We start from the raw sequence: 19,623 nt of genomic DNA on the forward strand, positions 1-19,623 counted from the left end.
GCCGCCATGCCCTGCACGCCCCTTTTCTCTTTTCATATGCAGACGAGGGTTGAAGCCAACTTTGACCCACTGCTTGGATGACATCACCATATGCAAATCCATCTGCTGCAGGCCTTCCCCCAGGAATGCTTGCACTAGTTGTTGCATTTGGTTTGTTGTTTGGTGGTGCTTCAGTATTAGGCAGCCTTCTGCCCTCACATGTTCATCTGAAAATATGTGTTCTCCCTGCAGTTGTTGTCCCCAGATGAGAGTTCCCTTGTGCTGCCTCAGTTGAATCTCCTTTACTTGACAGAGATGTGCCTGAGCAGCGGCCCTCCCCAGCCCTATCCCAAATCATACTTATTTTGCATAGGCGATACCATGGTCATGAAGATTGTTCTCCCAAGGTGAGGTTCATTCATTGCATTCTGGGTATGCTGACCCCTGTGATTTCCCCAAATGTGGGAAACTCGACTGCATTATTTGTGGTAGTGGGGGACTGTGTTTGTGCTTTCCTCTGGTCAGCTCTGGAAAAAGTCAGATTTCTTTGTCTCAGATCTTCCTCTAGCCTTGTTCTTCTTTCGAGAGTTCCCTTGTGCTGCCTCAGTTGGATCTCTTTCACTTGACAGGGGGGTGCCCGAACAGCGACCCTCCCCAGCTCTAGCCCAACTCCTACTTACCTGCCAGGTGAGATACTATGATCATGAAGGTGCTTCTCCCAGGGCAAGGCTCACCCATTGCACTCTGGGTGTGCTGCCCCTGCGATTTCCCCAAATGTGGGAAACTTGACTGCATAATTTGTGTTTCCCCTGGTCGGCTCTCGTATAATTCAGATCTCTTTGTCTCAGGTCTCTCTCCAGCCTAGTTTGCTGTCTGTTTCCACTTCTCTTTTCTTGAGCCGCTCCCTTCTATGCCCTTGCGCACTATCCTGACTTCTCCTCCTGTCTGCTTACTTTGTGCCTTCCAACGCACAATGCGATCTACAGGTAGTGCTGCAGGGCCCAGACCCTTTTACTTGCCTTACAGAGCAGCTCTGGAGCTGTTACAGTGCCCAGCTGCTGCAAGAAATCAGCTTGAATGCTTCAGGGGCTGGGGCATAGCCAACATGAGCCCCACACCAAAGGAGGGTGGAGGTGTTTAATGCAAACTAGGGGTCAGCCAAGCGCCGCAAAAGGCCACCATGCCCTGCACGCCCCTTTTCTCTTTTCATATGCAGACGAGGGTTGAAGCCAACTTTGACCCACTGCTTGGATGACATCACCATATGCAAATCCATCTGCGGCAGGCCTTCCCCCAGGAATGCTTGCACTAGTTGTTGCATTTGGTTTGTTGTTTGGGGGTGCTTCAGTATTAGGCAGCCTTCTGCCCTCCCATGTTCATCTGAAAATATATGTTCTCCCTGCAGTTGTTGTCCCAAGATGAGAGTTCCCTTGTGCTGCCTCAGTTGAATCTCCTTTACTTGACAGAGATGTGCATGAGCAGCGGCCCTCCCCAGCCCTATTCCAAATCATACATATGACATACCATGGTCATGAAGATTTTTCTCCCAGGGTGAGGTTCATTCATTGCATTCTGGGTATGCTGACCCCTGTGATTTCCCCAAATGTGGGAAACTCGACTGCATTATTTGTGGTAGTGGGGGACTGTGTTTGTGCTTTCCTCTGGTCAGCTCTGGAAAAAGTCAGATTTCTTTGTCTCAGATCTTCCTCTAGCCTTGTTCTTCTTTCGAGAGTTCCCTTGTGCTGCCTCAGTTGGATCTCCTTCACTTTACAGGGGGGTACCCGAGCAGCGACCCTCCCCAGCTCTAGCCCAACTCCTACTTACCTGCCAGGTGAGATACTATGATCATGAAGGTGCTTCTCCCAGGGCAAGGCTCACCCATTGTACTCTGGGTGTGCTGCTCCTGCGATTTCCCCAAATGTGGGAAACTTGACTGCATAATTTGTGTTTCCCCTGGTCGGCTCTCGTATAATTCAGATCTCTTTGTCTCAGGTCTCTCTCCAGCCTAGTTTGCTGTCTGTTTCCACTTCTCTTTTCTTCAGCCGCTCCCTTCTATACCCTTGTGCACTATCCTGACTTCTCCTCCCGTCTGCTTACTTTGTGCCTTCCAATGCACAATGCAAACTACAGGTAGTGCTGCAGGGCCCACACCCTTTTACTTGCCTTACAGAGCAGCTCTGGAGCTGTTGCAGTGCCAAGCTGCTGCAAGAAATCAGCTTGAATGCTTCAGGGGCTGGGGCATAGCCAACATGAGCCCCACACCGAAGAAGGGTGGAGGTGTTTAATGCAAACTAGGGGTCAGACAAGCGCAGCAAAAGGCCACCATGCCCTGCACGCCCCTTTTCTGTTTTCATATGCAGACGAGGGTTGAAGCCAACTTTGACCCACTGCTTGGATGACATCACCATATGCAAATCCATCTGCGGCAGGCCTTCCCCCAGGAATGCTTGCACTAGTTGTTGCATTTGGTTTGTTGTTTGGGGGTGCTTCAGTATTAGGCAGCCGTCTGCCCTCCCATGTTCATCTGAAAATATGTGTTCTCCCTGCAGTTGTTGTCCCTAGATGAGAGTTCCCTTGTGCTGCCTCAGTTGAATCTCCTTAACTTGACAGAGATGTGCCTGAGCAGCGGCCCTCCCCAGCTCTATCCCAAATCATACTTATTTTGCATAGGAGATACCATGGTCATGAAGATTATTCTCCCAGGGTGAGGTTCATTCATTGCATTCTGGGTATGCTGACCCCTGTGATTTCCCCAAATGTGGGAAACTCGACTGCTTTATTTGTGGTAGTGGGGGACTGTGTTTGTGTTTTCCTCTGGTCAGCTCTGGTAAAAGTCAGATTTCTTTGTTTCAGAGCCTTGTTCTTCTTTTGAGAGTTCCCTTGTGCTGCCTCAGTTGGATCTCCTTCACTTGACAGGGGGGTGCCCGAGCAGAGACCCTCCCCAGCTCTAGCCCAACTCCTACTTACCTGCCAGGTGAGATACTATGATCATGAAGGTGCTTCTCCCAGGGCAAGGCTCACCCATTGCACTCTGGGTGTGCTGCCCCTGCGATTTCCCCAAATGTGGGAAACTTGACTGCATAATTTGTGTTTCCCCTGGTCGGCTCTCGTATAATTCAGATCTCTTTGTCTCAGGTCTCTCTCCAGCCTAGTTTGCTGTCTGTTTCCACTTCTCTTTTCTTCAGCCGCTCCCTTCTATACCCTTGTGCACTATCCTGACTTCTCCTCCCGTCTGCTTACTTTGTGCCTTCCAATGCACAATGCAAACTACAGGTAGTGCTGCAGGGCCCACACCCTTTTACTTGCCTTACAGAGCAGCTCTGGAGCTGTTACAGTGCCCAGCTGCTGCAAGAAATCTGCTTGAATGCTTCAGGGGATGGGGCATGGCCAACATGAGCCCCACACCAAAGGAGGGTGGAGGTGTTTAATGCGAACTAGGGGTCATCCAAGCACCGCAAAAGGCCGCCATGCCCTGCACGCCCCTTTTCTCTTTTCATATGCAGATGAGGGTTGAAGCCAACTTTGACCCACTGCTTGTATGACATCACCGTATGCAAATCCGTCTTCTGCAGAACTTCCCCCAGGAATGCTTGCACTAGTTGTTGCATTTGGTTTGTTGTTTGGGGGTGCTTCAGTATTAGGCAGCCTTCTGCCCTCCCATGTTCATCTGAAAATATGTGTTCTCCCTGCAGTTGTTGTCCCCAGATGAGAGTTCCCTTGTGCTGCCTCAGTTGAATCTCCTTTACTTGACAGAGATGTGCCAGAGCAGCGGCCCTCCCCAGCCCTATTCCAAATCATACTTATTTTGCATAGGAGATACCATGGTCATGAAGATTGTTCTCCCAGGGTGAGGTTCATTCATTGCATTTTGGGTATGCTGACCCCTGTGATTTCCCCAAATGTGGGAAACTCAACTGCATTATTTGTGGTAGTGGGGGACTGTGTTTGTGCTTTCCTCTGGTCAGCTCTGGTAAAAGTCAGATTTCTTTGTCTCAGATTTTCCTCTTGCCTTGTTCTTCTTTCGAGAGTTCCCTTGTGCTGCCTCAGTTGGATCTCCTTCACTTGACAGGGGGGTACCCGAGCAGCGACCCTCCCCAGCTCTAGCCCAACTCCTACTTACCTGCCAGGTGAGATACTATGATCATGAAGGTGCTTCTCCCAGGGCAAGGCTCACCCATTGCACTCTGGGTGTGCTGCTCCTGCGATTTCCCCAAATGTGGGAAACTTGACTGCATAATTTGTGTTTCCCCTGGTCGGCTCTCGTATAATTCAGATCTCTTTGTCTCTCTCCAGCCTAGTTTGCTGTCTGTTTCCACTTCTCTTTTCTTCAGCCGCTCCCTTCTATACCCTTGTGCACTATCCTGACTTCTCCTCCCGTCTGCTTACTTTGTGCCTTCCAATGCACAATGCAAACTACAGGTAGTGCTGCAGGGCCCACACCCTTTTACTTGCCTTACAGAGCAGCTCTGGAGCTGTTACAGTGCCCAGCTGCTGCAAGAAATCAGCTTGAATGCTTCAGGGGCTGGGGCATAGCCAACATGAGCCCCACACCGAAGGAGGGTGGAGGTGTTTAATGCAAACTAGGGGTCGGTCAAGCGCCGCAAAAGGCCACCATGCCCTGCACGCCCCTTTTCTGTTTTCATATGCAGACGAGGGTTGAAGCCAACTTTGACCCACTGCTTGGATGACATCACCATATGCAAATCCATCTGCGGCAGGCCTTCCCCCAGGAATGCTTGCACTAGTTGTTGCATTTGGTTTGTTGTTTGGGGGTGCTTCAGTATTAGTCAGCCTTCTGCTCCACCCTCCTTTGGTGTGGGGCTCATGTTGGCTATGCCCCAGCCCCTGAAGCATTCAAGCTGATTTCTTGCAGCAGCTGGGCACTGTAACAGCTCCAGAGCTGCTCTGTAAGGCAAGTAAAAGGGTGTGGGCCCTGCAGCACTACCTGTAGTTTGCATTGTGCATTGGAAGGCACAAAGTAAGCAGACGGGAGGAGAAGTCAGGATAGTGCACAAGGGTATAGAAGGGAGCGGCTGAAGAAAAGAGAAGTGGAAACAGACAGCAAACTAGGCTGGAGAGAGACCTGAGACAAAGAGATCTGAATTATACGAGAGCCGACGAGGGGAAACACAAATTATGCAGTCAAGTTTCCCACATTTGGGGAAATCGCAGGAGCAGCACACCCAGAGTGCAATGGTTGAGCCTTGCCCTGGGAGAAGCACCTTCATGATCATAGTATCTCACCTGGCAGGTAAGTAGGAGTTGGGCTAGAGCTGGGGAGGGTCGCTGCTCGGGTTCCCCCCTGTGAAGTGAAGGAGATCCAACTGAGGCAGCACCAGGGAACTCTCGAAAGAAGAACAAGGCTAGAGGAAGATCTGAGACAAAGAAATCTGACTTTTACCAGAGCTGACCAGAGGAAAGCACAAACACAGTCCCCCACTACCACAAATAATGCAGTCGAGTTTCCCACATTTGGGAAAATCACAGGGGTCAGCATACCCAGAATGCAATGAATGAACCTCACCCTGGGAGAACAATCTTCATGACCATGGAATCTCCTATGCAAAATAAGTATGATTTGGGATAGGGCTGGTGAGGGCAGCTGCTCAGGCACATCTCTGTCAAGTAAAGGAGATTCAACTGAGGCAGCACAAGTGAACTCTCATCTGGGGACAACAACTGCAGGGAGACCACATCTTTTCAGATGAACATGGGAGGGCGGAAGGCTGCCTAATACTGAAGCACCATCAAATATCAAACCATATGCAACAACTAGTACAAGCACTCCTGGGGGAAGGTCTGCAGCAGACGGATTTGCATACGGTGATGTTATCCAAGCAGTGGGCCAAAGTTGACTGGAACCCTCATCTGCATATGAAAAGAGAAAAGGGGCATGCAGGGCATGGCGGCCTTTCGCAGTGCTTGGATGACCCCTAGTTCGCATTAAACACCTCCCCCCTCCTTTGGTGTGGGGCTCATGTTGGCCATGCCCCATCCCCTGAAGCATTCAAGCTGATTTCTTGCAGCAGCTGGGCACTGTAACAGCTCCAGAGCTGCTCTGTAAGGCAAGTAAAAGGGTGTGGGCCCTGCAGCACTACCTGTAGTTTGCATTGTGCATTGGAAGGCACAAAGTAAGCAGACGGGAGGAGAAGTCAGGATAGTGCACAAGGGTATAGAAGGGAGCGGCTGAAGAAAAGAGAAGTGGAAACAGACAGCAAACTAGGCTGGAGAGAGACCTGAGACAAATAGATCTGAATTATACGAGAGCCGACCAGGGGAAACACAAATTATGCAGTCAAGTTTCCCACATTTGGGGAAATCGCAGGGGCAGCACACCCAGAGTGCAATGGGTGAGCCTTGCCCTGGGAGAAGCACCTTCATGATCATAGTATCTCACCTGGCAGGTAAGTAGGAGTTGGGCTAGAGCTGGGGAGGGTCGCTGCTCGGGTACCCCCCTGTCAAGTGAAGGAGATCCAACTGAGGCAGCACAATGGAACTCTCGAAAGAAGAACAAGGCTAGAGGAAAATCTGAGACAAAGAAATCTGACTTTTACCAGAGCTGACCAGAGGAAAGCACAAACACAGTCCCCCACTACCACAAATAATGCAGTCAAGTTTCCCACATTTGGGGAAATCACAGGGGTCAGCATACCCAAAATGCAATGAATGAACCTCACCCTGGGAGAACAATCTTCATGACCATGGTATCTCCTATGCAAAATAAGTATGATTTGGAATAGGGCTGGGGAGGGCCGCTGCTCATGCACATCTCTGTCAAGTAAAGGAGATTCAACTGAGGCAGCACAAGGGAACTCTCATCTGGGGACAACAACTGCAGGGAGAACACATATTTTCAGATGAACATGGGAGGGCAGAAGGCTGCCTAATACTGAAGCACCCCCAAACAACAAACCAAATGCAACAACTAGTGCAAGCATTCCTGGGGGAAGTTCTGCAGAAGACGGATTTGCATACGGTGATGTCATCCAAGCAGTGGGTCAAAGTTGGCTTCAACCCTCATCTGCATATGAAAAGAGAAAAGGGGCGTGCAGGGCATGGCGGCCTTTTGCGGTGCTTGGATGACCCCTAGTTCGCATTAAACACCTCCACCCTCCTTTGGTGTGGGGCTCATGTTGGCCATGCCCCATCCCCTGAAGCATTCAAGCTGATTTCTTGCAGCAGCTGGGCACTGTAACAGCTCCAGAGCTGCTCTGTAAGGCAAGTAAAAGGGTGTGGGCCCTGCAGCACTACCTGTAGTTTGCATTGTGCATTGGAAGGCACAAAGTAAGCAGACGGGAGGAGAAGTCAGGGTAGTGCACAAGGGTATAGAAGGGAGCGGTTGAAGAAAAGAGAAGTGGAAACAGACAGCAAACTAGGCTGGAGAGAGACCTGAGACAAAGAGATCTGAATTATACGAGAGCCGACCAGGGGAAACACAAATTATGCAGTCAAGTTTCCCACATTTGGGGAAATCGCAGGGGCAGCACACCCAGAGTGCAATGGGTGAGCCTTGCCCTGGGAGAAGCACCTTCATGATCATAGTATCTCACCTGGCAGGTAAGTAGGTGTTGGGCTAGAGCTGGGGAGGGTCGCTGTTCGGGCACCCCCCTGTCAAGTGAAAGAGATCCAACTGAGGCAGCACAAGGGAACTCTCGAAAGAAGAACAAGGCTAGAGGAAGATCTGAGACAAAGAAATCTGACTTTTACCAGAGCTGACCAGAGGAAAGCACAAACACAGTCCCCCACTACCACAAATAATGCAGTCGAGTTTCCCACATTTGGGAAAATCACAGGGGTCAGCATACCCAGAATGCAATGAATGAACCTCACCCTGGGAGAACAATCTTCATGACCATGGTATCTCCTATGCAAAATAAGTATGATTTGGGATAGGGCTGGTGAGGGCCGCTGCTCAGGCACATCTCTGTCAAGTAAAGGAGATTCAACTGAGGCAGCACAAGGGAACTCTCATCTGGGGACAACAACTGCAGGGAGACCACATCTTTTCAGATGAACATGGGAGGGCGGAAGGCTGCCTAATACTGAAGCACCATCAAATATCAAACCATATGCAACAACTAGTACAAGCACTCCTTGGGGAAGGTCTGCAGCAGACGGATTTGCATACGGTGATGTTATCCAAGCAGTGGGCCAAAGTTGACTGGAACCCTCATCTGCATATGAAAAGAGAAAAGGGGCATGCAGGGCATGGCGGCCTTTTGCAGTGCTTGGATGACCCCTAGTTCGCATTAAACACCCCCACCCTCCTTTGGTGTGGGGCTCATGTTGGCCATGCCCCATCCCCTGAAGCATTCAAGCTGATTTCTTGCAGCAGCTGGGCACTGTAACAGCTCCAGAGCTGTTCTGTAAGGCAAGTAAAAGGGTGTGGGCCCTGCAGCACCACCTGTTGTTCGCATTGTGCGTTGGAAGGCACAAATTAAGCAGACGGGAGGAGAAGTCAGGATAGTGCGCAAGGGCATACTTTTCTCTTAGTCCGGGGGCAAGGCTTCAAAATGGGGTCTGCAATGGAGGAGACACAGGGGGCGTGGTCACAGCAGCTTTTCTCTACAGCCTGCACCAGCAGGAGCCTACACCATTTTTTATGATCACGCTGAACTGCAGTGCGACTGCAATTACAGCATGGTCAAGAAGGGAGGCGTCATGCTGGGTGGCCATGCCCTGTCACTGTGCAGGAGCCAGCACAGCTCACACACTAGTCCCCGGGTGCAGCCCCCAACCCCCGGGACACCCGGAGCAACAAAATGTAGATTCAGGCCACCAGGCCACGCCCCTACCTATGAAACCATGCCTCCTTTTTACCATTGCGCTGTTTATCTGCGCGCACTGCATTACAATCTCCCTCGCCACCTTTCTGGGTGTCACCAGTGATAGTGACACCTCTGCCATGCTTGTAGCAGCTGGTCCTAAGATCTACGCCTCAAGCCCTGAGTGTTTGCCCTTGTGACTTGTTGATCATCATAGCGAAGCAGATGCTTACAGAAAACTGCAGGGGCTTAGATTGAAAATAAAAAAATTGATGGGTATAAGGTAGAGAGGAGCGGGTTCGGTTCTCCGAGAACCGAATTCCCCACGAACTCCACGTGGTTTACACTGGTCCGAGGCAGGCTCGGTTGTTCCCGCCTGACTCGGAAAACCTGAACAAGGGAAAATGTCATCATCCCGCTGTCGGATTCTTGCGAGATTCGGATTCCATATAAAGAGCTGCGCGTTGCTGCCATTTTTACTCGTGCATTGAAGAGAGAGCGGAGAGGACGTGGCTATGTTCTCTCAGTGGAAATCTCAATATCAGTGCTCAGTATCAGTGGTTACTTATTGCTGCTCAGTAATACTAGTAGTGTGTCTCTCCTGCTCAGTGTCAGTTCTCAGTAGTATCCTCATCAGTGCTCAGTATCACTGCTCATTGTCTTGTGCTGCATTGTGGTGCTCAGCATACTACAGTACATTACTAATAGTCCAGTGCTGCATCTTGCTGCTCAGTGTCAGTTCTAGTATCCTCATCAGTGCTCACTATCACTGCTCATTGCATTGTGGTGTTCTGTATACTACAGTAACATAGTAATATAGTATATATAGAGGAGCGGGTTCGGTTCTCCGAGAACCGAATTCCCGACGAACTCCACGTGGTTTACACTGGTCCGTGGCAGGCTCGGTTGTTCCCGCCTGACTCGGAAAACCTGAACAAGGGAAAATGTCATCATCCCGCTGTCGGATTCTCGCGAGATTCGGATTCCATATAAAGAGCTGCGCGTTGCCGCCATTTTTACTCGTGCATTGAAGAGAGAGCGGAGAGGACGTGGCTATGTTCTCTCAGTGGAAATCTCAATATCAGTGCCCAGTATCAGTGGTTACTTATTGCTGCTCAGTAATACTAGTAGTGTGTCTCTCCTGCTCAGTGTCAGTTCTCAGTAGTATCCTCATCAGTGCTCAGTATCACTGCTCATTGTCTTGTGCTGCATTGTGGTGCTCAGCATACAACAGTACATTACTAATAGTCCAGTGCTGCATCTTGCTGCTCATGTTGGCTATGCCCCAGCCCCTGAAGCATTCAAGCTGATTTCTTGCAGCAGCTGGGCACTGTAACAGCTCCAGAGCTGCTCTGTAAGGCAAGTAAAAGGGTGTTGGCCCTGCAGCACTACCTGTAGTTTGCATTGTGCGTTGGAAGGCACAAAGTAAGCAGACAGGAGAAGTCAGGAGAGTGCACAAGGGCATAGAAGGCAGGGGCTCAAGAAAAGAGAAGTGGAAACAGACAGCAAACTAGGCTGGAGAGAGACCTGAGACAAAGAGATCTGAATTATACGAGTAGCCGACCAGAGGAAACACAAATTATGCAGTCAAGTGTCCCACATTTGGGGAAATCGTAGGAGCAGCACACCCAGAGTGCAATGGGTGAGCCTTGCCCTGGTAGAAGCACCTTCCTGATCATAGTATCTCACTTGGCAGGTAAGTAGGAGTTGGGCTTGAGCTGGGGAGGGTCGCTGCTCGGGCACCCCCCTGTCAAGTGAAGGAGATCCAACTGAGGCAGCACAAGGAAACTCTCAAAAAAAGAACAAGGCTAGAGGAAGATCTGAGACAAAGAAATCTGACTTTTACCAGAGCTGACCAGAGGAAAGCACAAACACAGTCCCCCACTACCACAAATAATGCAGTCGAGTTTCCCACATTTGGGGAAATCACAGGGGTCAGCATACCCAGAATGCAAAGAATGAACCTCACCCTGGGAGAACAATCTTCATGACCATGGTATCTCCTATGCAAAATAAGTATGATTTGGGATAGGGCTGGGGAGGGCCGCTGCTCAGGCACATCTCTTTCAAGTAAAGGAGATTCAACTGAGGCAGCACAAGGGTACTCTCATCTGGGGACAACAACTGCAGGGAGAACACATATTTTCAGATGAACATGGGAGAGCTGAAGGCTGCCTAATACTGAAGCACCCCAAACAACAAACCAAATGCAACAACTAGTACAAGCATTCCTGGGGGAAGGTCTGCAGAAGACGGATTTGCATACGGTGATGTCATCCAAGCAGTGGGCCAAAGTTGGCTGGAACCCTCATCTGCATATGAAAAGAGAAAAGGGGTATGCAGGGCATGGCGGCCTTTTGCGGCGCTTGGATGACCCTTAGTTCGCATTAAACACCTCCACCCTCCGTCGGTGTGGGGCTCATGTTGGCTATGCCCCAGCCCCTGAAGCATTCAAGCTGATTTCTTGCAGCAGCTGGGCACTGTAACAGCTCCAGAGCTGCTCTGAAAGGCAAGTAAAAGGGTGTGGGCCCTGCAGCACTACCTGTAGTTTGCATTGTGCGTTGGAAGGCACAAAGTAAGCAGACAGGAGAAGTCAGGAGAGTGCACAAGGGCATAGAAGGCAGCGGCTCAAGAAAAGAGAAGTGGAAACAGACAGCAAACTAGGCTGGAGAGAGACCTGAGACAAAGAGATCTGAATTATACGAGTAGCCGACTAGAGGAAACACAAATTATGCAGTCAAGTGTCCCACATTTGGGGAAATCGTAGGAGCAGCACACCCAGAGTGCAATGGGTGAGCCTTGCCCTGGGAGAAGCACCTTCCTGATCATAGTATCTCACCTGGCAGGTAAGTAGGAGTTGGGCTAGAGATGGGGAGGGTCGCTGCTCGGGCACCCCCCTGTCAAGTGAAGTTCTGCAGAAGACGGATTTGCATACGGTGATGTCATCCAAGCAGTGGGTCAAAGTTGGCTTCAACCCTCATCTGCATATGAAAAGAGAAAAGGGGCGTGCAGGGCATGGCGGCCTTTTGCGGTGCTTGGATGACCCCTAGTTCGCATTAAACACCTCCACCCTCCTTTGGTGTGGGGCTCATGTTGGCCATGCCCCATCCCCTGAAGATGAACATGGGAGGGCAGAAGGCTGCCTAATACTGAAGCACCCCCAAACAACAAACCAAATGCAACAACTAGTGCAAGCATTCCTGGGGGAAGGCCTGCCGCTGATGGATTTGCATATGGTGATGTCATCCAAGCAGTGGGTCAAAGTTGGCTTCAACCCTCGTCTGCATATGAAAAGAGAAAAGGGGCGTGCAGGGCATGGTGGCCTTTTGCGGCGCTTGGCTGACCCCTAGTTTGCATTAAACACCTCCACCCTCCTTTGGTGTGGGGCTCATGTTGGCTATGCCCCAGCCCCTGAAGCATTCAAGCTGATTTCTTGCAGCAGCTGGGCACTGTAACAGCTCCAGAGCTGCTCTGTAAGGCAAGTAAAAGGGTGTGGGCCCTGCAGCACTACCTGTAGTTTGCATTGTGCATTGGAAGGCACAAAGTAAGCAGACGGGAGGAGAAGTCAGGATAGTGCACAAGGGTATAGAAGGGAGCGGCTGAAGAAAAGAGAAGTGGAAACAGACAGCAAACTAGGCTGGAGAGAGACCTGAGACAAAGAGATCTGAATTATACGAGAGCCGACGAGGGGAAACACAAATTATGCAGTCAAGTTTCCCACATTTGGGGAAATCGCAGGAGCAGCACACCCAGAGTGCAATGGTTGAGCCTTGCCCTGGGAGAAGCACCTTCATGATCATAGTATCTCACCTGGCAGGTAAGTAGGAGTTGGGCTAGAGCTGGGGAGGGTCGCTGCTCGGGTTCCCCCCTGTGAAGTGAAGGAGATCCAACTGAGGCAGCACCAGGGAACTCTCGAAAGAAGAACAAGGCTAGAGGAAGATCTGAGACAAAGAAATCTGACTTTTACCAGAGCTGACCAGAGGAAAGCACAAACACAGTCCCCCACTACCACAAATAATGCAGTCGAGTTTCCCACATTTGGGAAAATCACAGGGGTCAGCATACCCAGAATGCAATGAATGAACCTCACCCTGGGAGAACAATCTTCATGACCATGGTATCTCCTATGCAAAATAAGTATGATTTGGGATAGGGCTGGTGAGGGCAGCTGCTCAGGCACATCTCTGTCAAGTAAAGGAGATTCAACTGAGGCAGCACAAGTGAACTCTCATCTGGGGACAACAACTGCAGGGAGACCACATCTTTTCAGATGAACATGGGAGGGCGGAAGGCTGCCTAATACTGAAGCACCATCAAATATCAAACCATATGCAACAACTAGTACAAGCACTCCTTGGGGAAGGTCTGCAGCAGACGGATTTGCATACGGTGATGTTATCCAAGCAGTGGGCCAAAGTTGACTGGAACCCTCATCTGCATATGAAAAGAGAAAAGGGGCATGCAGGGCATGGCGGCCTTTTGCAGTGCTTGGATGACCCCTAGTTCGCATTAAACACCCCCACCCTCCTTTGGTGTGGGGCTCATGTTGGCCATGCCCCATCCCCTGAAGCATTCAAGCTGATTTCTTGCAGCAGCTGGGCACTGTAACAGCTCCAGAGCTGTTCTGTAAGGCAAGTAAAAGGGTGTGGGCCCTGCAGCACCACCTGTTGTTCGCATTGTGCGTTGGAAGGCACAAATTAAGCAGACGGGAGGAGAAGTCAGGATAGTGCGCAAGGGCATACTTTTCTCTTAGTCCGGGGGCAAGGCTTCAAAATGGGGTCTGCAACGGAGGAGACACAGGGGTTGTGGTCACAGCAGCTTTTCTCTACAGCCTGCACCAGCAGGAGCCTACACCATTTTTTATGATCACGCTGAACTGCAGTGCGACTGCAATTACAGCATGGTCAAGAAGGGAGGCGTCATGCTGGGTGGCCATGCCCTGTCACTGTGCAGGAGCCAGCACAGCTCACACACTAGTCCCCGGGTGCAGCCCCCAACCCCCGGGACACCCGGAGCAACAAAATGTAGATTCAGGCCACCAGGCCACGCCCCTACCTATGAAACCATGCCTCCTTTTTACCATTGCGCTGTTTATCTGCGCGCACTGCATTACAATCTCCCTCGCCACCTTTCTGGGTGTCACCAGTGATAGTGACACCTCTGCCATGCTTGTAGCAGCTGGTCCTAAGATCTACGCCTCAAGCCCTGAGTGTTTGCCCTTGTGACTTGTTGATCATCATAGCGAAGCAGATGCTTACAGAAAACTGCAGGGGCTTAGATTGAAAATAAAAAAATTGATGGGTATAAGGTAGAGAGGAGCGGGTTCGGTTCTCCGAGAACCGAATTCCCCACGAACTCCACGTGGTTTACACTGGTCCGAGGCAGGCTCGGTTGTTCCCGCCTGACTCGGAAAACCTGAACAAGGGAAAATGTCATCATCCCGCTGTCGGATTCTTGCGAGATTCGGATTCCATATAAAGAGCTGCGCGTTGCTGCCATTTTTACTCGTGCATTGAAGAGAGAGCGGAGAGGACGTGGCTATGTTCTCTCAGTGGAAATCTCAATATCAGTGCTCAGTATCAGTGGTTACTTATTGCTGCTCAGTAATACTAGTAGTGTGTCTCTCCTGCTCAGTGTCAGTTCTCAGTAGTATCCTCATCAGTGCTCAGTATCACTGCTCATTGTCTTGTGCTGCATTGTGGTGCTCAGCATACTACAGTACATTACTAATAGTCCAGTGCTGCATCTTGCTGCTCAGTGTCAGTTCTAGTATCCTCATCAGTGCTCACTATCACTGCTCATTGCATTGTGGTGTTCTGTATACTACAGTAACATAGTAATATAGTATATATAGAGGAGCGGGTTCGGTTCTCCGAGAACCGAATTCCCGACGAACTCCACGTGGTTTACACTGGTCCGTGGCAGGCTCGGTTGTTCCCGCCTGACTCGGAAAACCTGAACAAGGGAAAATGTCATCATCCCGCTGTCGGATTCTCGCGAGATTCGGATTCCATATAAAGAGCTGCGCGTTGCCGCCATTTTTACTCGTGCATTGAAGAGAGAGCGGAGAGGACGTGGCTATGTTCTCTCAGTGGAAATCTCAATATCAGTGCCCAGTATCAGTGGTTACTTATTGCTGCTCAGTAATACTAGTAGTGTGTCTCTCCTGCTCAGTGTCAGTTCTCAGTAGTATCCTCATCAGTGCTCAGTATCACTGCTCATTGTCTTGTGCTGCATTGTGGTGCTCAGCATACAACAGTACATTACTAATAGTCCAGTGCTGCATCTTGCTGCTCATGTTGGCTATGCCCCAGCCCCTGAAGCATTCAAGCTGATTTCTTGCAGCAGCTGGGCACTGTAACAGCTCCAGAGCTGCTCTGTAAGGCAAGTAAAAGGGTGTTGGCCCTGCAGCACTACCTGTAGTTTGCATTGTGCGTTGGAAGGCACAAAGTAAGCAGACAGGAGAAGTCAGGAGAGTGCACAAGGGCATAGAAGGCAGGGGCTCAAGAAAAGAGAAGTGGAAACAGACAGCAAACTAGGCTGGAGAGAGACCTGAGACAAAGAGATCTGAATTATACGAGTAGCCGACCAGAGGAAACACAAATTATGCAGTCAAGTGTCCCACATTTGGGGAAATCGTAGGAGCAGCACACCCAGAGTGCAATGGGTGAGCCTTGCCCTGGTAGAAGCACCTTCCTGATCATAGTATCTCACTTGGCAGGTAAGTAGGAGTTGGGCTTGAGCTGGGGAGGGTCGCTGCTCGGGCACCCCCCTGTCAAGTGAAGGAGATCCAACTGAGGCAGCACAAGGAAACTCTCAAAAAAAGAACAAGGCTAGAGGAAGATCTGAGACAAAGAAATCTGACTTTTACCAGAGCTGACCAGAGGAAAGCACAAACACAGTCCCCCACTACCACAAATAATGCAGTCGAGTTTCCCACATTTGGGGAAATCACAGGGGTCAGCATACCCAGAATGCAATGAATGAACCTCACCCTGGGAGAACAATCTTCATGACCATGGTATCTCCTATGCAAAATAAGTATGATTTGGGATAGGGCTGGGGAGGGCCGCTGCTCAGGCACATCTCTTTCAAGTAAAGGAGATTCAACTGAGGCAGCACAAGGGTACTCTCATCTGGGGACAACAACTGCAGGGAGAACACATATTTTCAGATGAACATGGGAGAGCTGAAGGCTGCCTAATACTGAAGCACCCCAAACAACAAACCAAATGCAACAACTAGTACAAGCATTCCTGGGGGAAGGTCTGCAGAAGACGGATTTGCATACGGTGATGTCATCCAAGCAGTGGGCCAAAGTTGGCTGGAACCCTCATCTGCATATGAAAAGAGAAAAGGGGTATGCAGGGCATGGCGGCCTTTTGCGGCGCTTGGATGACCCTTAGTTCGCATTAAACACCTCCACCCTCCGTCGGTGTGGGGCTCATGTTGGCTATGCCCCAGCCCCTGAAGCATTCAAGCTGATTTCTTGCAGCAGCTGGGCACTGTAACAGCTCCAGAGCTGCTCTGAAAGGCAAGTAAAAGGGTGTGGGCCCTGCAGCACTACCTGTAGTTTGCATTGTGCGTTGGAAGGCACAAAGTAAGCAGACAGGAGAAGTCAGGAGAGTGCACAAGGGCATAGAAGGCAGCGGCTCAAGAAAAGAGAAGTGGAAACAGACAGCAAACTAGGCTGGAGAGAGACCTGAGACAAAGAGATCTGAATTATACGAGTAGCCGACTAGAGGAAACACAAATTATGCAGTCAAGTGTCCCACATTTGGGGAAATCGTAGGAGCAGCACACCCAGAGTGCAATGGGTGAGCCTTGCCCTGGGAGAAGCACCTTCCTGATCATAGTATCTCACCTGGCAGGTAAGTAGGAGTTGGGCTAGAGATGGGGAGGGTCGCTGCTCGGGCACCCCCCTGTCAAGTGAAGTTCTGCAGAAGACGGATTTGCATACGGTGATGTCATCCAAGCAGTGGGTCAAAGTTGGCTTCAACCCTCATCTGCATATGAAAAGAGAAAAGGGGCGTGCAGGGCATGGCGGCCTTTTGCGGTGCTTGGATGACCCCTAGTTCGCATTAAACACCTCCACCCTCCTTTGGTGTGGGGCTCATGTTGGCCATGCCCCATCCCCTGAAGATGAACATGGGAGGGCAGAAGGCTGCCTAATACTGAAGCACCCCCAAACAACAAACCAAATGCAACAACTAGTGCAAGCATTCCTGGGGGAAGGCCTGCCGCAGATGGATTTGCATATGGTGATGTCATCCAAGCAGTGGGTCAAAGTTGGCTTCAACCCTCGTCTGCATATGAAAAGAGAAAAGGGGCGTGCAGGGCATGGTGGCCTTTTGCGGCGCTTGGCTGACCCCTAGTTTGCATTAAACACCTCCACCCTCCTTTGGTGTGGGGCTCATGTTGGCTATGCCCCAGCCCCTGAAGCATTCAAGCTGATTTCTTGCAGCAGCTGGGCACTGTAACAGCTCCAGAGCTGCTCTGTAAGGCAAGTAAAAGGGTGTGGGCCCTGCAGCACTACCTGTAGTTTGCATTGTGCATTGGAAGGCACAAAGTAAGCAGACGGGAGGAGAAGTCAGGATAGTGCACAAGGGTATAGAAGGGAGCGGCTGAAGAAAAGAGAAGTGGAAACAGACAGCAAACTAGGCTGGAGAGAGACCTGAGACAAAGAGATCTGAATTATACGAGAGCCGACGAGGGGAAACACAAATTATGCAGTCAAGTTTCCCACATTTGGGGAAATCGCAGGAGCAGCACACCCAGAGTGCAATGGTTGAGCCTTGCCCTGGGAGAAGCACCTTCATGATCATAGTATCTCACCTGGCAGGTAAGTAGGAGTTGGGCTAGAGCTGGGGAGGGTCGCTGCTCGGGTTCCCCCCTGTGAAGTGAAGGAGATCCAACTGAGGCAGCACCAGGGAACTCTCGAAAGAAGAACAAGGCTAGAGGAAGATCTGAGACAAAGAAATCTGACTTTTACCAGAGCTGACCAGAGGAAAGCACAAACACAGTCCCCCACTACCACAAATAATGCAGTCGAGTTTCCCACATTTGGGAAAATCACAGGGGTCAGCATACCCAGAATGCAATGAATGAACCTCACCCTGGGAGAACAATCTTCATGACCATGGTATCTCCTATGCAAAATAAGTATGATTTGGGATAGGGCTGGTGAGGGCAGCTGCTCAGGCACATCTCTGTCAAGTAAAGGAGATTCAACTGAGGCAGCACAAGTGAACTCTCATCTGGGGACAACAACTGCAGGGAGACCACATCTTTTCAGATGAACATGGGAGGGCGGAAGGCTGCCTAATACTGAAGCACCATCAAATATCAAACCATATGCAACAACTAGTACAAGCACTCCTGGGGGAAGGTCTGCAGCAGACGGATTTGCATACGGTGATGTTATCCAAGCAGTGGGCCAAAGTTGACTGGAACCCTCATCTGCATATGAAAAGAGAAAAGGGGCATGCAGGGCATGGCGGCCTTTTGCAGTGCTTGGATGACCCCTAGTTCGCATTAAACACCTCCCCCCTCCTTTGGTGTGGGGCTCATGTTGGCCATGCCCCATCCCCTGAAGCATTCAAGCTGATTTCTTGCAGCAGCTGGGCACTGTAACAGCTCCAGAGCTGCTCTGTAAGGCAAGTAAAAGGGTGTGGGCCCTGCAGCACTACCTGTAGTTTGCATTGTGCATTGGAAGGCACAAAGTAAGCAGACGGGAGGAGAAGTCAGGATAGTGCACAAGGGTATAGAAGGGAGCGGCTGAAGAAAAGAGAAGTGGAAACAGACAGCAAACTAGGCTGGAGAGAGACCTGAGACAAATAGATCTGAATTATACGAGAGCCGACCAGGGGAAACACAAATTATGCAGTCAAGTTTCCCACATTTGGGGAAATCGCAGGGGCAGCACACCCAGAGTGCAATGGGTGAGCCTTGCCCTGGGAGAAGCACCTTCATGATCATAGTATCTCACCTGGCAGGTAAGTAGGAGTTGGGCTAGAGCTGGGGAGGGTCGCTGCTCGGGTACCCCCCTGTCAAGTGAAGGAGATCCAACTGAGGCAGCACAATGGAACTCTCGAAAGAAGAACAAGGCTAGAGGAAAATCTGAGACAAAGAAATCTGACTTTTACCAGAGCTGACCAGAGGAAAGCACAAACACAGTCCCCCACTACCACAAATAATGCAGTCAAGTTTCCCACATTTGGGGAAATCACAGGGGTCAGCATACCCAAAATGCAATGAATGAACCTCACCCTGGGAGAACAATCTTCATGACCATGGTATCTCCTATGCAAAATAAGTATGATTTGGAATAGGGCTGGGGAGGGCCGCTGCTCATGCACATCTCTGTCAAGTAAAGGAGATTCAACTGAGGCAGCACAAGGGAACTCTCATCTGGGGACAACAACTGCAGGGAGAACACATATTTTCAGATGAACATGGGAGGGCAGAAGGCTGCCTAATACTGAAGCACCCCCAAACAACAAACCAAATGCAACAACTAGTGCAAGCATTCCTGGGGGAAGTTCTGCAGAAGACGGATTTGCATACGGTGATGTCATCCAAGCAGTGGGTCAAAGTTGGCTTCAACCCTCATCTGCATTTGAAAAGAGAAAAGGGGCGTGCAGGGCATGGCGGCCTTTTGCTGTGCTTGGATGACCCCTAGTTCGCATTAAAAACCTCCACCCTCCTTTGGTGTGGGGCTCATGTTGGCCATGCCCCATCCCCTGAAGCATTCAAGCTGATTTCTTGCAGCAGCTGGGCACTGTAACAGCTCCAGAGCTGCTCTGTAAGGCAAGTAAAAGGGTGTGGGCCCTGCAGCACTACCTGTAGTTTGCATTGTGCATTGGAAGGCACAAAGTAA

At 50.4% G+C, this 19,623-nt stretch overlaps 23 non-coding genes and 3 pseudogenes across 23 annotated transcripts; 8 read left to right on the forward strand and 18 right to left on the reverse strand.

Annotated features, from left to right (window-relative positions):
* The first annotated feature begins 335 nt into the window (after window positions 1–335).
* LOC135037146 (U1 spliceosomal RNA) lies at window positions 336–499 on the forward strand. Its single transcript, XR_010231738.1, has one exon. It is a non-coding gene; the product is annotated as a U1 spliceosomal RNA (small nuclear RNA).
* Window positions 500–651: 152 nt separating this feature from the next.
* On the forward strand, window positions 652–814 carry LOC135037162 (U1 spliceosomal RNA). Its single transcript, XR_010231753.1, has one exon. It is a non-coding gene; the product is annotated as a U1 spliceosomal RNA (small nuclear RNA).
* A 670-nt stretch (window positions 815–1,484) lies between these two features.
* LOC135037235 (U1 spliceosomal RNA) lies at window positions 1,485–1,643 on the forward strand. The gene has a single exon (XR_010231806.1). It is a non-coding gene; the product is annotated as a U1 spliceosomal RNA (small nuclear RNA).
* Window positions 1,644–1,795: 152 nt separating this feature from the next.
* LOC135037192 (U1 spliceosomal RNA) lies at window positions 1,796–1,958 on the forward strand. The gene has a single exon (XR_010231779.1). It is a non-coding gene; the product is annotated as a U1 spliceosomal RNA (small nuclear RNA).
* A 674-nt stretch (window positions 1,959–2,632) lies between these two features.
* On the forward strand, window positions 2,633–2,796 carry LOC135037141 (U1 spliceosomal RNA). Its single transcript, XR_010231734.1, has one exon. It is a non-coding gene; the product is annotated as a U1 spliceosomal RNA (small nuclear RNA).
* Window positions 2,797–2,938: 142 nt separating this feature from the next.
* Window positions 2,939–3,101, forward strand: LOC135037163 (U1 spliceosomal RNA). The gene has a single exon (XR_010231754.1). It is a non-coding gene; the product is annotated as a U1 spliceosomal RNA (small nuclear RNA).
* Window positions 3,102–3,775: 674 nt separating this feature from the next.
* LOC135037308 (U1 spliceosomal RNA) lies at window positions 3,776–3,939 on the forward strand. The gene has a single exon (XR_010231870.1). It is a non-coding gene; the product is annotated as a U1 spliceosomal RNA (small nuclear RNA).
* Window positions 3,940–4,091: 152 nt separating this feature from the next.
* On the forward strand, window positions 4,092–4,254 carry LOC135037177 (U1 spliceosomal RNA). The gene has a single exon (XR_010231768.1). It is a non-coding gene; the product is annotated as a U1 spliceosomal RNA (small nuclear RNA).
* An 848-nt stretch (window positions 4,255–5,102) lies between these two features.
* LOC135037221 (U1 spliceosomal RNA) lies at window positions 5,103–5,238 on the reverse strand (annotated as a pseudogene).
* A 152-nt stretch (window positions 5,239–5,390) lies between these two features.
* On the reverse strand, window positions 5,391–5,554 carry LOC135037332 (U1 spliceosomal RNA). Its single transcript, XR_010231894.1, has one exon. It is a non-coding gene; the product is annotated as a U1 spliceosomal RNA (small nuclear RNA).
* A 674-nt stretch (window positions 5,555–6,228) lies between these two features.
* Window positions 6,229–6,391, reverse strand: LOC135037166 (U1 spliceosomal RNA). The gene has a single exon (XR_010231757.1). It is a non-coding gene; the product is annotated as a U1 spliceosomal RNA (small nuclear RNA).
* Window positions 6,392–6,543: 152 nt separating this feature from the next.
* Window positions 6,544–6,707, reverse strand: LOC135037316 (U1 spliceosomal RNA). The gene has a single exon (XR_010231878.1). It is a non-coding gene; the product is annotated as a U1 spliceosomal RNA (small nuclear RNA).
* A 674-nt stretch (window positions 6,708–7,381) lies between these two features.
* LOC135037164 (U1 spliceosomal RNA) lies at window positions 7,382–7,544 on the reverse strand. The gene has a single exon (XR_010231755.1). It is a non-coding gene; the product is annotated as a U1 spliceosomal RNA (small nuclear RNA).
* A 152-nt stretch (window positions 7,545–7,696) lies between these two features.
* LOC135037223 (U1 spliceosomal RNA) lies at window positions 7,697–7,860 on the reverse strand. Its single transcript, XR_010231800.1, has one exon. It is a non-coding gene; the product is annotated as a U1 spliceosomal RNA (small nuclear RNA).
* Window positions 7,861–10,284: 2,424 nt separating this feature from the next.
* On the reverse strand, window positions 10,285–10,448 carry LOC135037237 (U1 spliceosomal RNA). The gene has a single exon (XR_010231808.1). It is a non-coding gene; the product is annotated as a U1 spliceosomal RNA (small nuclear RNA).
* Window positions 10,449–10,600: 152 nt separating this feature from the next.
* On the reverse strand, window positions 10,601–10,764 carry LOC135037327 (U1 spliceosomal RNA). The gene has a single exon (XR_010231889.1). It is a non-coding gene; the product is annotated as a U1 spliceosomal RNA (small nuclear RNA).
* Window positions 10,765–11,434: 670 nt separating this feature from the next.
* Window positions 11,435–11,598, reverse strand: LOC135037215 (U1 spliceosomal RNA). The gene has a single exon (XR_010231797.1). It is a non-coding gene; the product is annotated as a U1 spliceosomal RNA (small nuclear RNA).
* Window positions 11,599–12,433: 835 nt separating this feature from the next.
* Window positions 12,434–12,569, reverse strand: LOC135037222 (U1 spliceosomal RNA; annotated as a pseudogene).
* A 152-nt stretch (window positions 12,570–12,721) lies between these two features.
* On the reverse strand, window positions 12,722–12,885 carry LOC135037234 (U1 spliceosomal RNA). Its single transcript, XR_010231805.1, has one exon. It is a non-coding gene; the product is annotated as a U1 spliceosomal RNA (small nuclear RNA).
* A 2,424-nt stretch (window positions 12,886–15,309) lies between these two features.
* LOC135037238 (U1 spliceosomal RNA) lies at window positions 15,310–15,473 on the reverse strand. The gene has a single exon (XR_010231809.1). It is a non-coding gene; the product is annotated as a U1 spliceosomal RNA (small nuclear RNA).
* Window positions 15,474–15,625: 152 nt separating this feature from the next.
* On the reverse strand, window positions 15,626–15,789 carry LOC135037178 (U1 spliceosomal RNA). Its single transcript, XR_010231769.1, has one exon. It is a non-coding gene; the product is annotated as a U1 spliceosomal RNA (small nuclear RNA).
* Window positions 15,790–16,459: 670 nt separating this feature from the next.
* On the reverse strand, window positions 16,460–16,623 carry LOC135037216 (U1 spliceosomal RNA). The gene has a single exon (XR_010231798.1). It is a non-coding gene; the product is annotated as a U1 spliceosomal RNA (small nuclear RNA).
* An 835-nt stretch (window positions 16,624–17,458) lies between these two features.
* Window positions 17,459–17,594, reverse strand: LOC135037224 (U1 spliceosomal RNA; annotated as a pseudogene).
* A 152-nt stretch (window positions 17,595–17,746) lies between these two features.
* Window positions 17,747–17,910, reverse strand: LOC135037246 (U1 spliceosomal RNA). Its single transcript, XR_010231813.1, has one exon. It is a non-coding gene; the product is annotated as a U1 spliceosomal RNA (small nuclear RNA).
* A 674-nt stretch (window positions 17,911–18,584) lies between these two features.
* On the reverse strand, window positions 18,585–18,747 carry LOC135037168 (U1 spliceosomal RNA). Its single transcript, XR_010231759.1, has one exon. It is a non-coding gene; the product is annotated as a U1 spliceosomal RNA (small nuclear RNA).
* Window positions 18,748–18,899: 152 nt separating this feature from the next.
* On the reverse strand, window positions 18,900–19,063 carry LOC135037317 (U1 spliceosomal RNA). Its single transcript, XR_010231879.1, has one exon. It is a non-coding gene; the product is annotated as a U1 spliceosomal RNA (small nuclear RNA).
* Window positions 19,064–19,623: the final 560 nt, after the last annotated feature.

The sequence above is a fragment of the Pseudophryne corroboree genome, unplaced genomic scaffold (genome assembly GCF_028390025.1).
Source record: "Pseudophryne corroboree isolate aPseCor3 unplaced genomic scaffold, aPseCor3.hap2 scaffold_670, whole genome shotgun sequence".
In the NCBI taxonomy this organism is placed as follows: domain Eukaryota; kingdom Metazoa; phylum Chordata; class Amphibia; order Anura; family Myobatrachidae; genus Pseudophryne; species Pseudophryne corroboree.